The following is a 14,545-nucleotide window of genomic DNA, read 5'->3' as shown; positions in this document are numbered from 1 at the left end:
TCCTAAGAAAGTGTAAGGGAGAGAAAAGAATGGCTGCCAGGCTTCAGAGCCAAGCCTGCCACCTAGCTGTTCAGTGAGAGCTGGGTCACTCTAGAGCTGTGTTAGGACACTGGATGTGGCAACTGTCTGGATGGGTTACACAGAGGGAGAGGTATATGAAAGGGGACAGATGTCTGGACTGTGTGTCAAGGTGGTAGCTGTGAGAATGACTAAAATGGGTATGTCTGATGGGGAGCCTGTTCTGAAAACAAAGTCAGGATGGGGGAGAGATCCTGGGTCTGGGGCATGTCCAGTAGGGCTAAAAACCGGCTCTTTGCTGTGAGCTTTGACTGGTTGGTGTGGCCCAGGTACTCACCCTCAGGAGAGGCCTTATTCAGCCTTGTTTTCCTTTTTCTCACAATGACACAGTGCACCTTAACTCAGTCTCAGACACAGGTACAGAGTTCAGTGTAGGGAGCCATGCAGCCTAGTCTCTGATCCGCATATGAATGCCTGTCCAACCAGTCTCTGCATGGCAAAGCCTGTGAAGATGGTCTCTCACTTGGCAAAGAACAGTGGACCTCGGGCATTGCAGGACTTGGCTGAATTCATTCAGCTTGTAGGCTCTTTTCTCTCTCATTGTACTGTTGAATCTTTGGATGGTTTTTAATTTTACCGTTCTGGAAAGGGGAGGAAGGCATGCATACACAGACTAGGGAAAAAACCTCAGAAATGCACACAGTGACAAGTGTTGAGAATAAGTTCCCTGGACACCAAGCATATAGAGCCAATGGTAGGATCTGGTATGCTCCAAGAGGAAAAAATGCTATGCAAAATGTGGGATGAATACATCCATCTTTACCATACACAGGAGCTTATATTGGTGAAAGAAAAGTAGTGTGGTAGTATAGGAAAAGAGTGCCTTACCAAAGTCTGCCTTTTACAGAGAGATTGAGACATGGGGCCCTCTTGTAGAAAAGGGAATTATTTGAAAGCATATCTTACAGACATGAAATAATTGTCGGGGCTTGGATACTGTTGTCCTTAAAGCTTTGTACCCATGTCTTAGTTTTTAATTTGGAACCACAAGTAGCTGCTGTGAGCACTGTGAGAGCAGGATATGTGTGGCTGGATATTTAGTTAAGCTGCAAAAATGCTGAACTCCATGTCTAGAATGAAGTCCTGTGGGGGATGGGAAAGTGTCTTTGGGGAAACATAAAGGGGAACAATGAGGGCTTTTATAATGACCATGATGTCTTTCTTAAAATATGATGTATTTCTTAAAAGTAAAAAAGCAGAGATGGTGATAAAACTGTTCATGTATCCTGGGAGGAAAACTCTGTTGAAGTATAAAGATGGCTCAAACTACCTGGGGTCACTTGAGTGCCTTCCAACTGGTGGTCAGATGTCTTCCAGGCATGGACACCGCTTCCCGGGCAGTCCTGAACACACTAAGAACCCTATTCTTCATACTGAAAGTTTAGAAGCATTGGATTATGATTCCAGCAACACCTGGACGGCACAAGGTAAGAAAGGACTGCGGTGACCATCCCACACCACAGCTCCCGCAAGAGGATTGGGGTTGGGCATATGCAGCCATGTTTCTACCCTCCTAGCCTTAACCCATGGACCTTGGACCACATTCCCAAAGCAGGTCCTAAGAAAGGCTGCCAGGAGGGAGGCAAAAATATCTGAGGTGGAACTGGGAACTCCTCTTGTGCTCAGGGATACAAAGTAAGCAGTTTTTCACCAGTCCCTTAACATGGACAGCAGAGAGAAGGTTCCTGCTGGTCATTTGCTTTAGGATTGTTTTTAGTATGTATGCATCTTAAAAATTTATTTATTTTACATCCTGGCCACAGTTTCCCCTCCCTCTTCTCCTCCCTGTCTCTCCTCTTCCCCTTATTTATCCCCCACCCATAACCCACCCCTCCTCTGTTTCTATTCAGGAAGGGGCAGGATTTGGTTGTAGCCAAAGCCTCTGCTACAGACCCTGAGACCTGAGACTATGAAGGGACTTCCCTTTGAGAGATCATAGACATTTCCCCAGGGTCTCACTTATGCCAGGCATGTGCCCCAGGAGAGAGCTGCACTGTCAGCCCTGTCCCCTCATAGCTATTCAGAACCCCATTGTGCTAGCATCAGAAGCTAAGAGCCTCTAAGTTGGCCATCCTACCTTCAAGGAAAAGAAGATGTCCTGGGTGATCTTCAGTTCTAAGATGAGACTGAGGAAAACTGTGGAAAAAGTAATCTGAGTCTTGGCTCTGTTTCATAGTGAAGTTCTGAGTGGCTCGTATCACCTGCCCTTCTGACAGCAACACCTTGACCTGGCTTCTGGGAGACAGGACTATGTGGATTTGTTAGTGTGCCCTACAAAAGAGGATTTGAATAATGCAGGGAGGGAGACCTCTGACCCACTTCCTTGGGGAACCCACTCTCTACCTTGTCTTCATGGCCTCAGAGAATATTTGTTCTTGAACAGGTTGTTGGCTTCTCAGAGCCTCAGGGGTCTGATGCAGGCTTTCTGAGAGAATCCAGAGCCTGTATTTCATTCATTTGACACTTGCTCCCAACCTCCTCACTGAGTGCAGGGCACGGGAGCAGACGAGCTCTAAGGAAAGACATGAGAACATTGATTGGCGAAGGCAGGGATGAAAGCCAGGAGAACCAACATGGGTCAAGGTCCTGCTGGAAACCCTGCCCTGGGCTTTCTGGACTCCAGTTTCTACAGAAGGCTCTGTGGACACTACCAAGTAAGGGATGGAAAAGGTCCCAACACAGAATAGACAAAGATGCTTGAACAGTGGAGCCAGGAGCTTCCAGGCTCAGGGACCACACTGTGGAAGGTCATGCTCTGAGATTTAGTTTGTTCTCATCCCTGAGTAAGGATACAAGTTCCTGGCTTGCTCTCCTCACAGGTAAATAAGAGCACCCCTGGGCAAAGGCTCTGAGCATGCCAATGGGGGTAGCCATGTCCTAAAACGTTACATACTTAAATATTACAGCCACATAAAGTGTGGTAAAGTAAACCGGGCATAAAGAACAGGGGTAAATCATCTAGAATACTAAGATTAAATATGATCTAAAGTCAGAGAACTAGACTGATATGTTGGAGATTCCCTAAATCAACAACCAAGTCAATTCTGAGGGACAGAGATCTCGTTGTCCTGACTGGCATCCAAAGAAGGAGAACAGCACATGTGTGGGCCATGGTCTTGGTTCCCACTCCCGCAGAGCAGTCACAGAGTTCTCCAGCAAGTTCTGACACTGCTTCATGTCCATTAGGTTCCCCACCTGCAAAAACATTTGGAGCAGTAAGCAACAGAGTTCAATCCCTGTGCCCTTCAAAGGGGTTGGAGAGAATGACTTCATAGGGTTATCCTGGAACCTCCAGATGCTAGGCACAGCACATAGATGCTACACACATACACACACACAGACAAACACACACACACACACACACACACACACACACACACACACACACACACCAAAGAGGAAAGGAGAGGAGACAGGGTGAGAGGAGGAAATAAAGAAATAGGCAAGAAAGTGAGTGAGACAAAATGTGAATAATTTTAAATGCTTGCCAAGGTGTCCTAGGTTCTCAGGGATAGACCATCTGTCTAAAAAAGACTAAGGTTTGCAGGCAGCATACATACCACGATGGAGCTGAAATCGACTGACCCTGCTCAAGCCTAGGCTAGTAGTAGGAACATGGACTGAAAGTCGCTACCCGTTCATGGAAGGAAGGGTGTCACAACTTGAGAATAGCCTGGAAAGAGAGCAAAGATTCGGCCTGAAGGCAGCATGGCCTTCTGAGAAATAACCTATGTCTAGGAAGCATTAGGCTGGGACACAGTGGAAACATCCCAGTGATGTCTGCTGAGTATAGACAAGGTCAGTTATCCTGGGGAAGAAGCTGAGAGGGCAAGGGAGGATGTGCAGCTGGGTGTCAGCTTGGAACCCAGGAAAAGCAAAGAGGCTGAAGCCTCTGCTCATGGAGCTGACAGTTTTCAATGCTGGGAGCTGTGGTGAGCACTGGGAGCAATTGTGCTGCTTGGTTTGAACTGTCAACTTGGGTAGCACAGAGTGACCTGGGACACCGAGGAATACTCTTCCAGAAGTTCACCTGTGAGCCTGTCTGTAGAGGAGCTATTGGATTGTCTTAATTCATATGGGCAGATCAACTCTTCAGGGCAGGGCCATTCCCTGGGCTTGGGTCCCAGTCTTCACAGGAGTTGGGATCTCTAGTGGACACAAGCAAGCAAGCTCAATTGTGTGCATTTATTTCTGTCTGCTCTTGACTGTGGCTATGATATGACTAGCCGCTATGTGTTTGTGCCCTGACTTCCCTGTGTAATGGACTATAACCCGGAAGTGTAAGTCAAAATCACCCCAGTGTAAATGAACCTGAACAGTCTTGTTCCAGATAATCACACTGACCACTCAAGGAAAACAGATGTCTGATGGTTCTCTCAGTCTGACAATATCATCCAGCTCCGGCTCCCCACTCATTCTCTGAGGGACCCAGGGCACAATGCCCAAATCCCTCAGATTCTCAGACTTCCAAGTACAATGTAAGATTCCTCTATGGAGTTCCAGCAAGGTGGTGAGGGAATCTTCGTCAGTGCATGGCACATGCCAGATGAAAGCAAAGGAACGCTCTCAGAAGCCCTGAGCATTGCTCCACCATCGACCTTCCAAGGAGGAGCAGTTATAATGAGAAGAAAGCCTGGGAGGATCTCCATGCTGCTCTCACACTAGCGATCCACTGAGAGAAGTCATCAGCAGCTTCCCAGGAGACAGGCACAGATCCCCAGATTTCTCAAATGTAGGAGCAACATGTAGACCTGAAAAGACAGGACCTCTACTCATGTGACACATTGCTCCTCTCAAGTCCCTCTTCTCATTTCTTCTTTCCTCCCGGACCCTGCCCAGCTGTGACATTCACACAAGACAGGCTCCTCGAACCCCTGTATTTCCATGCACTCTCTGAAGTCCATGACTCTGTTTACCTCTTTTCATGTGGACTTACCTCAGGACCTTTGTCTTCCTGATTGTCCTGGCCTCTGCCAGTTCCCTGTGAAGGCTTGGACACCAGACTCTGATCCTGGGATCCGGCCCCTCCTGAGGGCCTGTCACATGGCCATGTCCATCGAGTGTCGACTGACAAAAGAACAGCTCAGATCATGGTACAAAGGCAACCAAGAAGCTGAGCTCAAACCTCAGACCCAGTCTTCTCAATCAATCCTTGTAGGTAAGAATGTGGTCGGGGCTGTAGAGGAAGAACCACTCCCACGCCACCACAGGGAGACTAGAGCAGGCACATGCGAGGAGCAGGCACATGCCGGGAAGTGAGGAACAGGCTGCATACCTAGAGCTTTGAGCCCAGCTCTGTCAGACATCCCACACCTGGAACAAAGTCCCAAGAGATGCAGTGACCCGGGTCACAGGGCCACCCTCTGACACATCTGGAGAGATCCTCCTCCAGGTTCTTCCCATCTAGAAGACTCAGAATGAGGGCTGAAGGAGATTCAGGGGTAAATTGTTGCCTTCTCTGTAACAGAGCTTCGGTACAAGGACACCAGTATAGAAAGCAGGTCTGAAGGGGGATTGGTGGTTTCGCTGTATACTTCCCAGGTACAGCTGGGCTTCACAACATCTTCCCACCCCACTTCCTACTGTCAAAGTTCTTCTTGTCTTAGTGTCACCATAGTGACAGTATCACCCGGTAAGGGCATGCTGGGCTGTGTTTATATGGAGACAGGTGAATCAGCCTGTTGGCTTGAAGAGCAGAAGAGCCTTGTCAACAGGATCACATATTGGCACAAGGGCTTCTGCATTAGATGGTGGCAAAGCCCCAGCTCAGCCCAGCCTACAGCTGGCACAGGACTTTCCAGAGACTGCACACATTCTAAATGTCCATACAGACATGGAAGGACAGAGAGGTCCAGAACCCTGTCCCAAAAATCTTTCTTATAATCTGGAGCATGGTTCTACTGTGATTGTTGTAAGGTAATATCAACTGGGTAATTGGACCTAGAGTACATGGAATTGGGGGTTGGAAAGGGCCAGCATTAGTGCCCCATAAAAATGAGTTCATTTTCTTTGCTTGTAGGGCTTGAAGACACACTCAGCACTTCTCGCCTGATAATCAGATGCTTTGGATGGCTATCCCAGTATCCTCTGCTCTTGAGAATGGAGTTAGTTCCCTCTGGAGACTCCTGTGACACTGCAATATCAATGACCTCTTGGGTTGCCCAGTGTCTCATGGACTGAATATGCAGCAGGAGATATTAACCATCCAGACTTTCATCTGCAGATGCTTGTGAAAAGACCTGGCTGATGCCCTACTCTGTGCTATCAGAATGCAGGCCAGAGCTCAGTATTTCTTGTCTGTCCATCTGAACTGCAGGGAGATCTCGAGGTGTCCAATTTGAGCCTTTTCCATATCCCTCTGTCAGGCACCAGATCATCACATTAGATTCCATCTGGACAATTGATCCTATTCCAGTCGAGTCTTGTTCTAGTCAGGCATGAGCCTCAGCAACAATGAACAACCTGCCTTTGTAATCAGAGATCCCATAAGTGAGAACACAATGCCCAGGAAATACAAAGACATAGGTCACATGGCTGCCATGAAAAATTAGTAGAGTCCCCTCCCCAGGCTACTTACATGTGAAAGACTGAGGATTGGAAATTGATGGATGTTTTGTAAGCAACCACTTCCTTTTTTTTTTTTTTTTTTTTTTTTTTTTTTTTTTTTTGGTTTTTCGAGACAGGGTTTCTCTGTGTAGCTTTGCGCCTTTCCTGGAGCTCACTTGGTAGCCCAGGCTGGCCTCGAACTCACAGAGATCCGCCTGGCTCTGCCTCCCGAGTGCTGGGATTAAAGGCGTGCGCCACCACCGCCCGGCTTGCAACCACTTCCTTTTGAGGGAGAGTTCCTAGATGCCATGGTGGGGAGTCCTGTGATATTGCAGACATCTCTTCTAGACCGGTGGGAGCGGATGGTATGCAGAAACTGGGATCCAGTTCAGCCTCCCACAGTTGGCCTCTTCAATGTGACATCAGGCCCCACAGGTCTTGACACACTCTGTCTGTCCAGTTGAACGGTAGGGGGACATTGAAGTGGCCCTTTGAGCTTTGACCATAGTCACTCTGCCAGGCCCTAGATCCCCAAGCAGAGTCTTCTATATGAACATCTGTTCCCTGTGGACAACAGCTCCATATCACAACACTTCCCACCTGTAGTGTGTAGCCATTCCAGCTTTGATCTGGAAGTTCCAACCCCCATTGAGGCTTTGTCAACTGTCACGCCTACAAGGCAGGGACAAGGGAAAACCCTGGAGACCCAAGATCGAGAGGGGCCAGTGCTCTCTCTCTTCCTGGACCCAAAACAGTGGAGGTTAACCAAGCAGAGCTCAAGAGAACAACGCTGGACTGCAATAACCTTCCCCAGACCCCGCAACCTACCTATCCCTTAATTTATAAGTTACCCACTAAATAAATCATCCTTTTAACTATGTGGAGTGGCCTTAATAATTTCCCAATACCCACCCACCCCACTCCAATCACAGTGTTTTGTTGTCTACTGCTAGTTTAGTTACATTGGACACTACCTGAGTATGTTCCAGCAGGATTACTTCCTGAGGAAGTATGCTAAATGGCAGGGTTTAATACAGCTAGTGTAGAAATACATCTGAACATCCCATTGATCCCCACAAAATAACCATACACATTTCTTATTTTCCAGATGCAAAGGAAGAGAAAATAAAGTGCAAATCACATATGCCTCCTCCCATACCTGCGTGCCCAGTTCCTCACTGGGCTCTGCATCCTGCCTCTTTCAGGAGAGCCACTTTGTTGTTGAACATAGGATAGGCTTTTGGGATTGAAACCCCAAGAGAAGCAGCACACACTTAACAGGCAATCCCTGATTCTCTTGGGTAGTCTCTTGAAGTACCCGATGATGTGAAGAGCACAGATGCCCAGATTTCTCACATTAGGAATAACGGGTGGACCTGAAAAGACAGGACCTCTGCTCAGGTGGCCCTTGGGCAAGCCCCATCTTCAGAGGAATTCCAGGCATTGAAAAGAATGAACTATGTCACTCTGGACAGTGGCAGGAAGGGCAAGAAAGAGGGCCAGACCCTGTTTACCTTCCTGCTACAGATGGTTGTGATGATGCAGATGAGGTTGTCTGACTTATCAACTGTGACCTCCTGTCCTGCAGACAGAGATGATGGCCTACAAGGAAGCCACATGCAGAAAGGAGTTGAAAGGGAGGAGGAAGAGGATAGAAAACTATAGGATGAGAAGGACAGGAGTCCCAAGTACTTGAACATAAGCCAGCACAACCATTCCTGAGGCCCTGACACTGGACAGAGACTTCCTGAAGGAAGATGTGGGAACACAGATGAATTGCCCACACAGAGAGTCACAGGGGACACAGTGCTCAGAGGGAGAGCACAGCAGAGAGAGTGCACAGGTGACATCATTATAGGCTGTCCCCATGATCCTGGCTATTGAAGGCCCACACTAGAGTTAGGCAATGGCCATTCAGAAAATACAAGGGAACTGAAGATGGAAAATGAGATGGCTGAATTAACAAGCTACTGAATGATCATGAGGTCATTGCTGGGGAGAGAAACAGCTGGTGTAGATCCAGGTGCCTGTCTGGTGCAGGCTCTAGACATCAGGAAGTCCAGCTGCTCACTGCATTGTTTTAGTGGGATTCCCTTTTTGACCATACTAAACCTTCCCTGCAGAAAAGGAGGCTGGGATCTACAAGTTAAACACAGCTGGGAGCATGTTAGTGAATGGTGAGCAGCTGTTCAAAGTGACAATGAGTGTGAGAGTGTCAACACATCAGGATGTTCAAAGAATGAAGAGGAACAGGCCCACCCAGAGGGATCTGAATGGTCTCTGCATGAGACATCCACCCAGGGATCCTTCACCACCCATCAGTACACCAGGGGTTTATTCATTCCTAGAACTAATGCCAATTTAGACTGGGGCAGATATAACATATGGAATGGAGGTGAGAAAGCCTCATGGCACCTTCGCACATTCCTCACCTGGTCTATTTGAAATCTAGACATTGTCCTCTCTGACATAGAACTGTCCTGGTTTGATGTTGGAAACTCAAATTTTCAAACCCTTGACCTAGGTTTTTCAGCAGGAGCATCAGACACAGCAACAACTGCACCAGGAACGTAGAGAGGCCCAGGGCCCGGGTCCTCACTGACACAGCAAGACTTTGTGTGCAGACTGCCCAGCCACCAACAGGGAAGGACCTTGGTGCACAGTTGACTGTGGCTTCAGCCTGGGACGTCCCCTTCAAGGGTGCCTCATGATGTTGACTTCTCTGCTGTTTCTGGTGACATCCAGAAAGAGGACAGTGACAGCAGGTCAGAGCAGAGAGGATTGGGGGATGCATCCCACCTTCCCGACTCAGTGGCTTCTCTTCAGAGTAGAAAGAAAAATCCTGTACCGAGATGGATCTCCTCAAGGTTACTGAGTGACTGTTTGGGACAGAAAAGAGCATCAGTGCTTAAGGATCATGCAGGTCCAGGAGGGCTGCCTGGTGACATGTTTTACCTGGAATGATCACTAGCTCTGAAAATCCTACAGTTATATGTGAAGAATGGTGGGGTCCCACAGAAGGGACATGACCTCTTTTTTTTTTTTTTTTTTTTTTTTTTTTGGGTTTTTCGAGACAGGGTTTCTCTGTGTAGCTTTGCGCCTTTTTCCTGGAACTCACTTGGTAGCCCAGGCTGGCCTCGAACTCACAGAGATCCGCCTGGCTCTGCCTCCCGAGTGCTGGGATTAGAGGCGTGCGCCACCACCGCCCGGCTGGGACATGACCTCTTAGTGCTGAGATCAAGCACACTTACCCTCTCAGGCTGACTTCAGACTCTTATCTTCCCACAGTTCTATCTCCTCACCTGCCGTTCCCATCACTAGCAAAAAGAGCAGCTTGTACTACAGGTCTTTGCCCTGTTGGAATTGCCAACACTCCCAGGTCCTGAGAGCCAAGACAGATTCCAGAACACCATTTCATCAAAACTTCAATTGTAATAAATGTGTATTCAGTGCCCGTAAACACTTCACTATGACAGAGACACATCAGATGCCGCCATCCAGGGTGGAAGCTTTCCACATGGCTGCTCTCAAGTCCATCTGTCTCATCCCTTCTTTCCTCCCAGGCTCTGCCCAGCTGTGACCTTAACACAAGACAGTTTCCTCCAACTCTCTGTACTTCCATGGACACTCTGAGGTCCGTGACTCTGTTTACCTGTTTTCATGTGACTTACCTCAGCACCTTTGTCTTCCTGATTGTCCTGAACTCTGTCAGCTCCCTGTAGACAGCTTGACCGAAACCAAGTACAGGCCCCTCCTGAGGGCCTGTCACATGGCCGTGTCCATCGAATGATAACTGGCAAAAGAACAGCTCAGATCATTGCACAAAGGAAGCTCAGAAGCTGGGCTCAAACCTCAGTCCCAGTCTTCTCTCTCATTCCTTGTCAGTAAGAATGGGGTTGGGGCTGTGGAGGAAGAACAGCTCCCATGGTACTACAGGGGGACTAGAGCAGGCACATGCCAGGAAGTGAGGAACAGACTGCATGGCTAGAACTGTGAGCCCAGCTCTGTCAGACATCCCACACCTGGAACAAAATCCCAAGAGATGTAGTGACCCAGGTCACAGGGACTCCCTCTGACACATCTGGAGAGACCCTTCTCCAGGTTCTTCCCATCTAGAAGACTCAGAATGAAGGCTGAAGGAGATTCAGGGAGAAATTGTTGCCTTCTCTGTGACAGAGCTTCGGTACCAGTTCACCAGTATAGAAAGCAGGTCTGAAGAGGGGATTGGTGGTTTCGCTGTCTACTTCCCAGGTACAGCTGGGCCTCACGATGTCTTCCCATCCCACTGCCTACTGTCAAAGTCCTTCTTCTCATAGCATCACCATAATAACAGTAGCACAAAGTAAGGGCATGCTGGGCTGTGTTTGTATGGAGACAGGTGAATCATACCATAGGCTTGAAGAGCAGAACAGCCTGGTGAACAGGATCACATATTGGCACAAGGGCTTCTGCATTAGATGGTGGTAAAGCCCCAGCTCACTCCCAGCTGGCACATGACCTTCCAGAGACTGCACACATTATAAATGTCCATAAAGTCATGGGAGGACAGAGAGGCCCAGAAACCCATCCCAACTGTGTTTCCCAAAATCTGGAGCAGGGTTCTACTGTGACTGTTATAGGGAAATGTCTTCTGGGTGATTGGACATAGAATACATGGAGGAAGGTAGGAGAAAAAGGGCCAGCATGAGTGCCCCATGAGAATGAGTTTATTTTCTTCTTGGCATGTATGCATAAAGACACCATGAGTGCTTCTTGCCTGATCATCAGAAGATTTGGATGGCTATCCCAGTATCCTCTGCTGTTGAGAATGGAGTTAGTTACCTCTGGAGACTCCTGTGGCACTATAATCACAATGGCCTCTTGGATTACCCAGTGTCCCATGGACTGGACTTGCAGCAGGAGATACTAAGCATTCAGACTTTCATCTGCAGATGCTTGTGGCCAGAACTGGTTGATGCCCCACACTGTGCTATCATAATGTAGGTCAGAGTTCAATACTTCTTGTCTGTTCACCTGAACTGCAGGGAGATCTCCAGGTGTCCCCTTTGAACCTTGACCAGAGTCCCTCTGCCAGGCACCAGATCATCACATAAGATTCCATCAGGACATTTCTTCCTTACACACGATGGCCTCACATCCTTTCTCCATCCCTTGCTTAGGTGAGAGAATTGACCTTGTTTTTCCAGTCCAGTCTTGTTCTAGTCAGGCATGACCCTCAGCAACAATGACCACCTGCCTTTGTAGACAGAAATCCCACAATTGAGAACACAATGCCCAGGAAATAAAAGGACCTAGGTGACATGGCTACCATGAAAAAATCAGTAGGGTCTCCTCTTCCAGGCTTCTCAGATGTGAAAGACTCAGGATTGAAAATTGATGGATCTTTTGTAATCAGCCTCTGTCGTTTGAGAGCATTCTTCTGGAATGCCACAGTGGAGAGTCCTGTGATACTGAAGACATCTTATCTAGACTGGGTGCCCAGGGTATGCAGGAACTGGGATCCAGCTCAGCCTCCGAGAGTGGCCTCTTCAATGTGACATCAGGCCTCACAGGTCTTGACACACTATGCCTGTCCACTTGAATTGTAGGGGGAAGTTGAAGTTGCCCTTTGAGCTTTGACCATAGTCAATCTGCCAGACACTAGGTCCCCAGGTAGAGTCTTCCATATGAACATCTGTTCCCTGTGGACAACAGCTCCACATCACAACACCCACCACCCACCACATTCCGATCACAGTCTTTTGTTGTCTACTGCTAGTTCAGTTACTTCAGACACCACCTGAGTATGTTCCAGCAGGATTTCTTCCTGAGGAGGTATGCTAAGTGGCAGGGCTTAATCCAGCTGGTGTAGAAATACATCTGGTCATCCCATTGGACCACACACACACACAAAAAAAAAAAATATATATTTCTGATATTTCGATGAAAAGGCAGAGAAAATAAAATGCAAAGCACATATGCACCCTCTCAAACCTGCATGCCCAATTCCTTGGGCTCTTCATCCTGTCTCTTTCACGGGAGCCACTTTGTTGTTGAACATGGGCTGGACTTGTGTCTTTCGATCCCCTGAGAAGCAGCATAATCTGGAGAAGCAGGCCCTGATTCTCTTGCACAGTCTCTGGAAGCACCCGATGTTCTGAGGGTTCAGTGCATTTTCCATGTCAGAGTCATTTCCAGAGGATGGAGTGGTTTCCTCTTCTGATATGCTGCTGCATACACTGAGAGAAGTCTCACCTCTGGATAGGGTGGCACAGCTCCAAGTGGGGCTCTGCTTCTGGGGATAATGTACAGGCATGGAGGCACTTCTGGCCACCTTCTGCCCTGGGGCTACTAGCACAACAGGCCGGGGCTGGTGTGAGGGCTGGGTGTGGAGGAGGCCAAAGGTGGGCTCACTGGCCCTCCATTTTGGGGGAAGACCAGAGACAGAGGGATATACTAGGGACACAGGAGGCACAGCTCCAACGTCCACAGACTTGACTGAGGTGTTACAGCCGATCTCAAGGGGCAGCCCCTTGCGGGCCTGCTCTCTGATGATTAGGTATGTCCCCGTCAACTCATCATATCTGTTTTTTTGCAGGGATTCCAAAACGTCATTCATATTAAAGCCGAGGTCAGAGAGTGTGTCTAAAACCTTGGGATCTAACAAAGTTTCACTTGGGATGTTTTCTTTCCACTTCATAACCCATGGATGTTGCTGAAGGTCTTCAATGGAGGGCTTCCTCTCTGGGGCAACTGTCAACATTTGGTGAATTAAATTTTCCAGTTGCCCAGAGACATGAGCTGGAATATCATAGGTGCCTGTGATGATCTTCCACTCGATCTCTTCCATGGTGTCTCCTTGGAAGGGGTGGTTCCCGGTGGTGACCAAATACAGCAGCACACCCAGACTCCACACATCTGTCTTCTTCCCATCATAGCCCAACCCCAGGACCTGTTCTGGGGCATTGAAGCTCTTGGTCACACATTGCTGGTGCAGTAGAGTTCCAGGTCTACAACTGGTGGCGAGGCCCAAGTCTGCCAGCTTCACGTTGCCCTCTTCATCAAAGAGGATATTTTCGGGCTTCAGGTCTCGATGGACGATGTCAAGGTCATGGCAATACTTGATGGCTGACAGGATCTGCCTGAATATTTTCTGTCCCTCTTCCTCCTGCAGCCTGCCCTCCTCCGTCACTCTTTGGAACAAGTCTCCTCCCGGGGCAAACTCCGTGATGAAGTAGATTTGCTCTGGTGTTACCAGCACCTGGAAGAGGCGAATGATGTTGGGATGGTGCAGTCTTTCCAGGGCCACCATCTCAGATACGATGAACCGGAGGTCCTCCTCGAGGTTTTTTATCACTTTGATTGCCACCGGGATGCCTGTGAGGCGATGGTAGGCCAGCTGCACAGAGCCAAATGCACCGTGGCCGATGGGAAATAAGACCATATATTGGCTGTTCAGGCTCTTGGTGTTGGGGTGGCAGTCCATGAGGCTAGGTGGTCACTGTGCTCCTGCGCAGACAGGTGGTGGCAAAGTCTCAGCTCAACAACTAACCAGATAGCTATGAGAGTCCCACAGGTCACCTAAATCAGCTCCCTGCTCTGTAGGGACAGAGCTGCAGCCCAGCCCACGGCCTTATATACAGGACCCTCATGCCTCACAGTGGCTCATTGTGAGGTCAGAGTGAGAAATGGACCAATCACAGCAGGCTATCTATAGCCCACAGTGGCTGGCTTCATGTTGTGCCCCAGGTACCTTTCCCCTTCTCATGAAAATGAAGTTAGTCTCCACAAGCTTCTGCTTCAGTGGATCAGACAGAGAGATGGATATTATCTCATCTACAAATTACAGCCAGCACATCGCAGCCAGCACAGTCTTCTGGCCTTTGTCCTTGGCTTCTGTGTACCTCAAACCATTTCTGGCTTTTTGAGGATGAGGCACCTT

General features: G+C 48.6%; 1 pseudogene across 4 annotated transcripts; it reads right to left on the bottom strand.

Annotated features, from left to right (window-relative positions):
* Positions 1 to 6,126: 6,126 nt before the first annotated feature.
* On the bottom strand, positions 6,127 to 14,259 carry LOC102913925 (putative sperm motility kinase W pseudogene; annotated as a pseudogene). 4 transcript variants are annotated; one of them, XR_013044001.1, is made up of 5 exons: positions 10,296 to 14,259; positions 9,057 to 9,503; positions 8,139 to 8,226; positions 7,784 to 8,000; positions 6,747 to 7,188 (listed from the first exon to the last, which is right to left on the bottom strand). The product of XR_013044001.1 is annotated as a putative sperm motility kinase W pseudogene, transcript variant X1 (transcript). The 4 variants fall into 4 exon arrangements; XR_013044003.1 differs by having other exon boundaries at positions 9,057 to 9,355; positions 10,296 to 14,212; XR_013044005.1 differs by lacking the exons at positions 8,139 to 8,226; positions 9,057 to 9,503 and adding an exon at positions 6,127 to 6,704 and having other exon boundaries at positions 6,904 to 7,188; positions 10,296 to 14,212.
* Positions 14,260 to 14,545: the final 286 nt, after the last annotated feature.

The sequence above is a fragment of the Peromyscus maniculatus genome, chromosome 13 (assembly GCF_049852395.1).
Source record: "Peromyscus maniculatus bairdii isolate BWxNUB_F1_BW_parent chromosome 13, HU_Pman_BW_mat_3.1, whole genome shotgun sequence".
In the NCBI taxonomy this organism is placed as follows: domain Eukaryota; kingdom Metazoa; phylum Chordata; class Mammalia; order Rodentia; family Cricetidae; genus Peromyscus; species Peromyscus maniculatus.
This window is presented reverse-complemented; position numbering and strand designations above follow the sequence as displayed.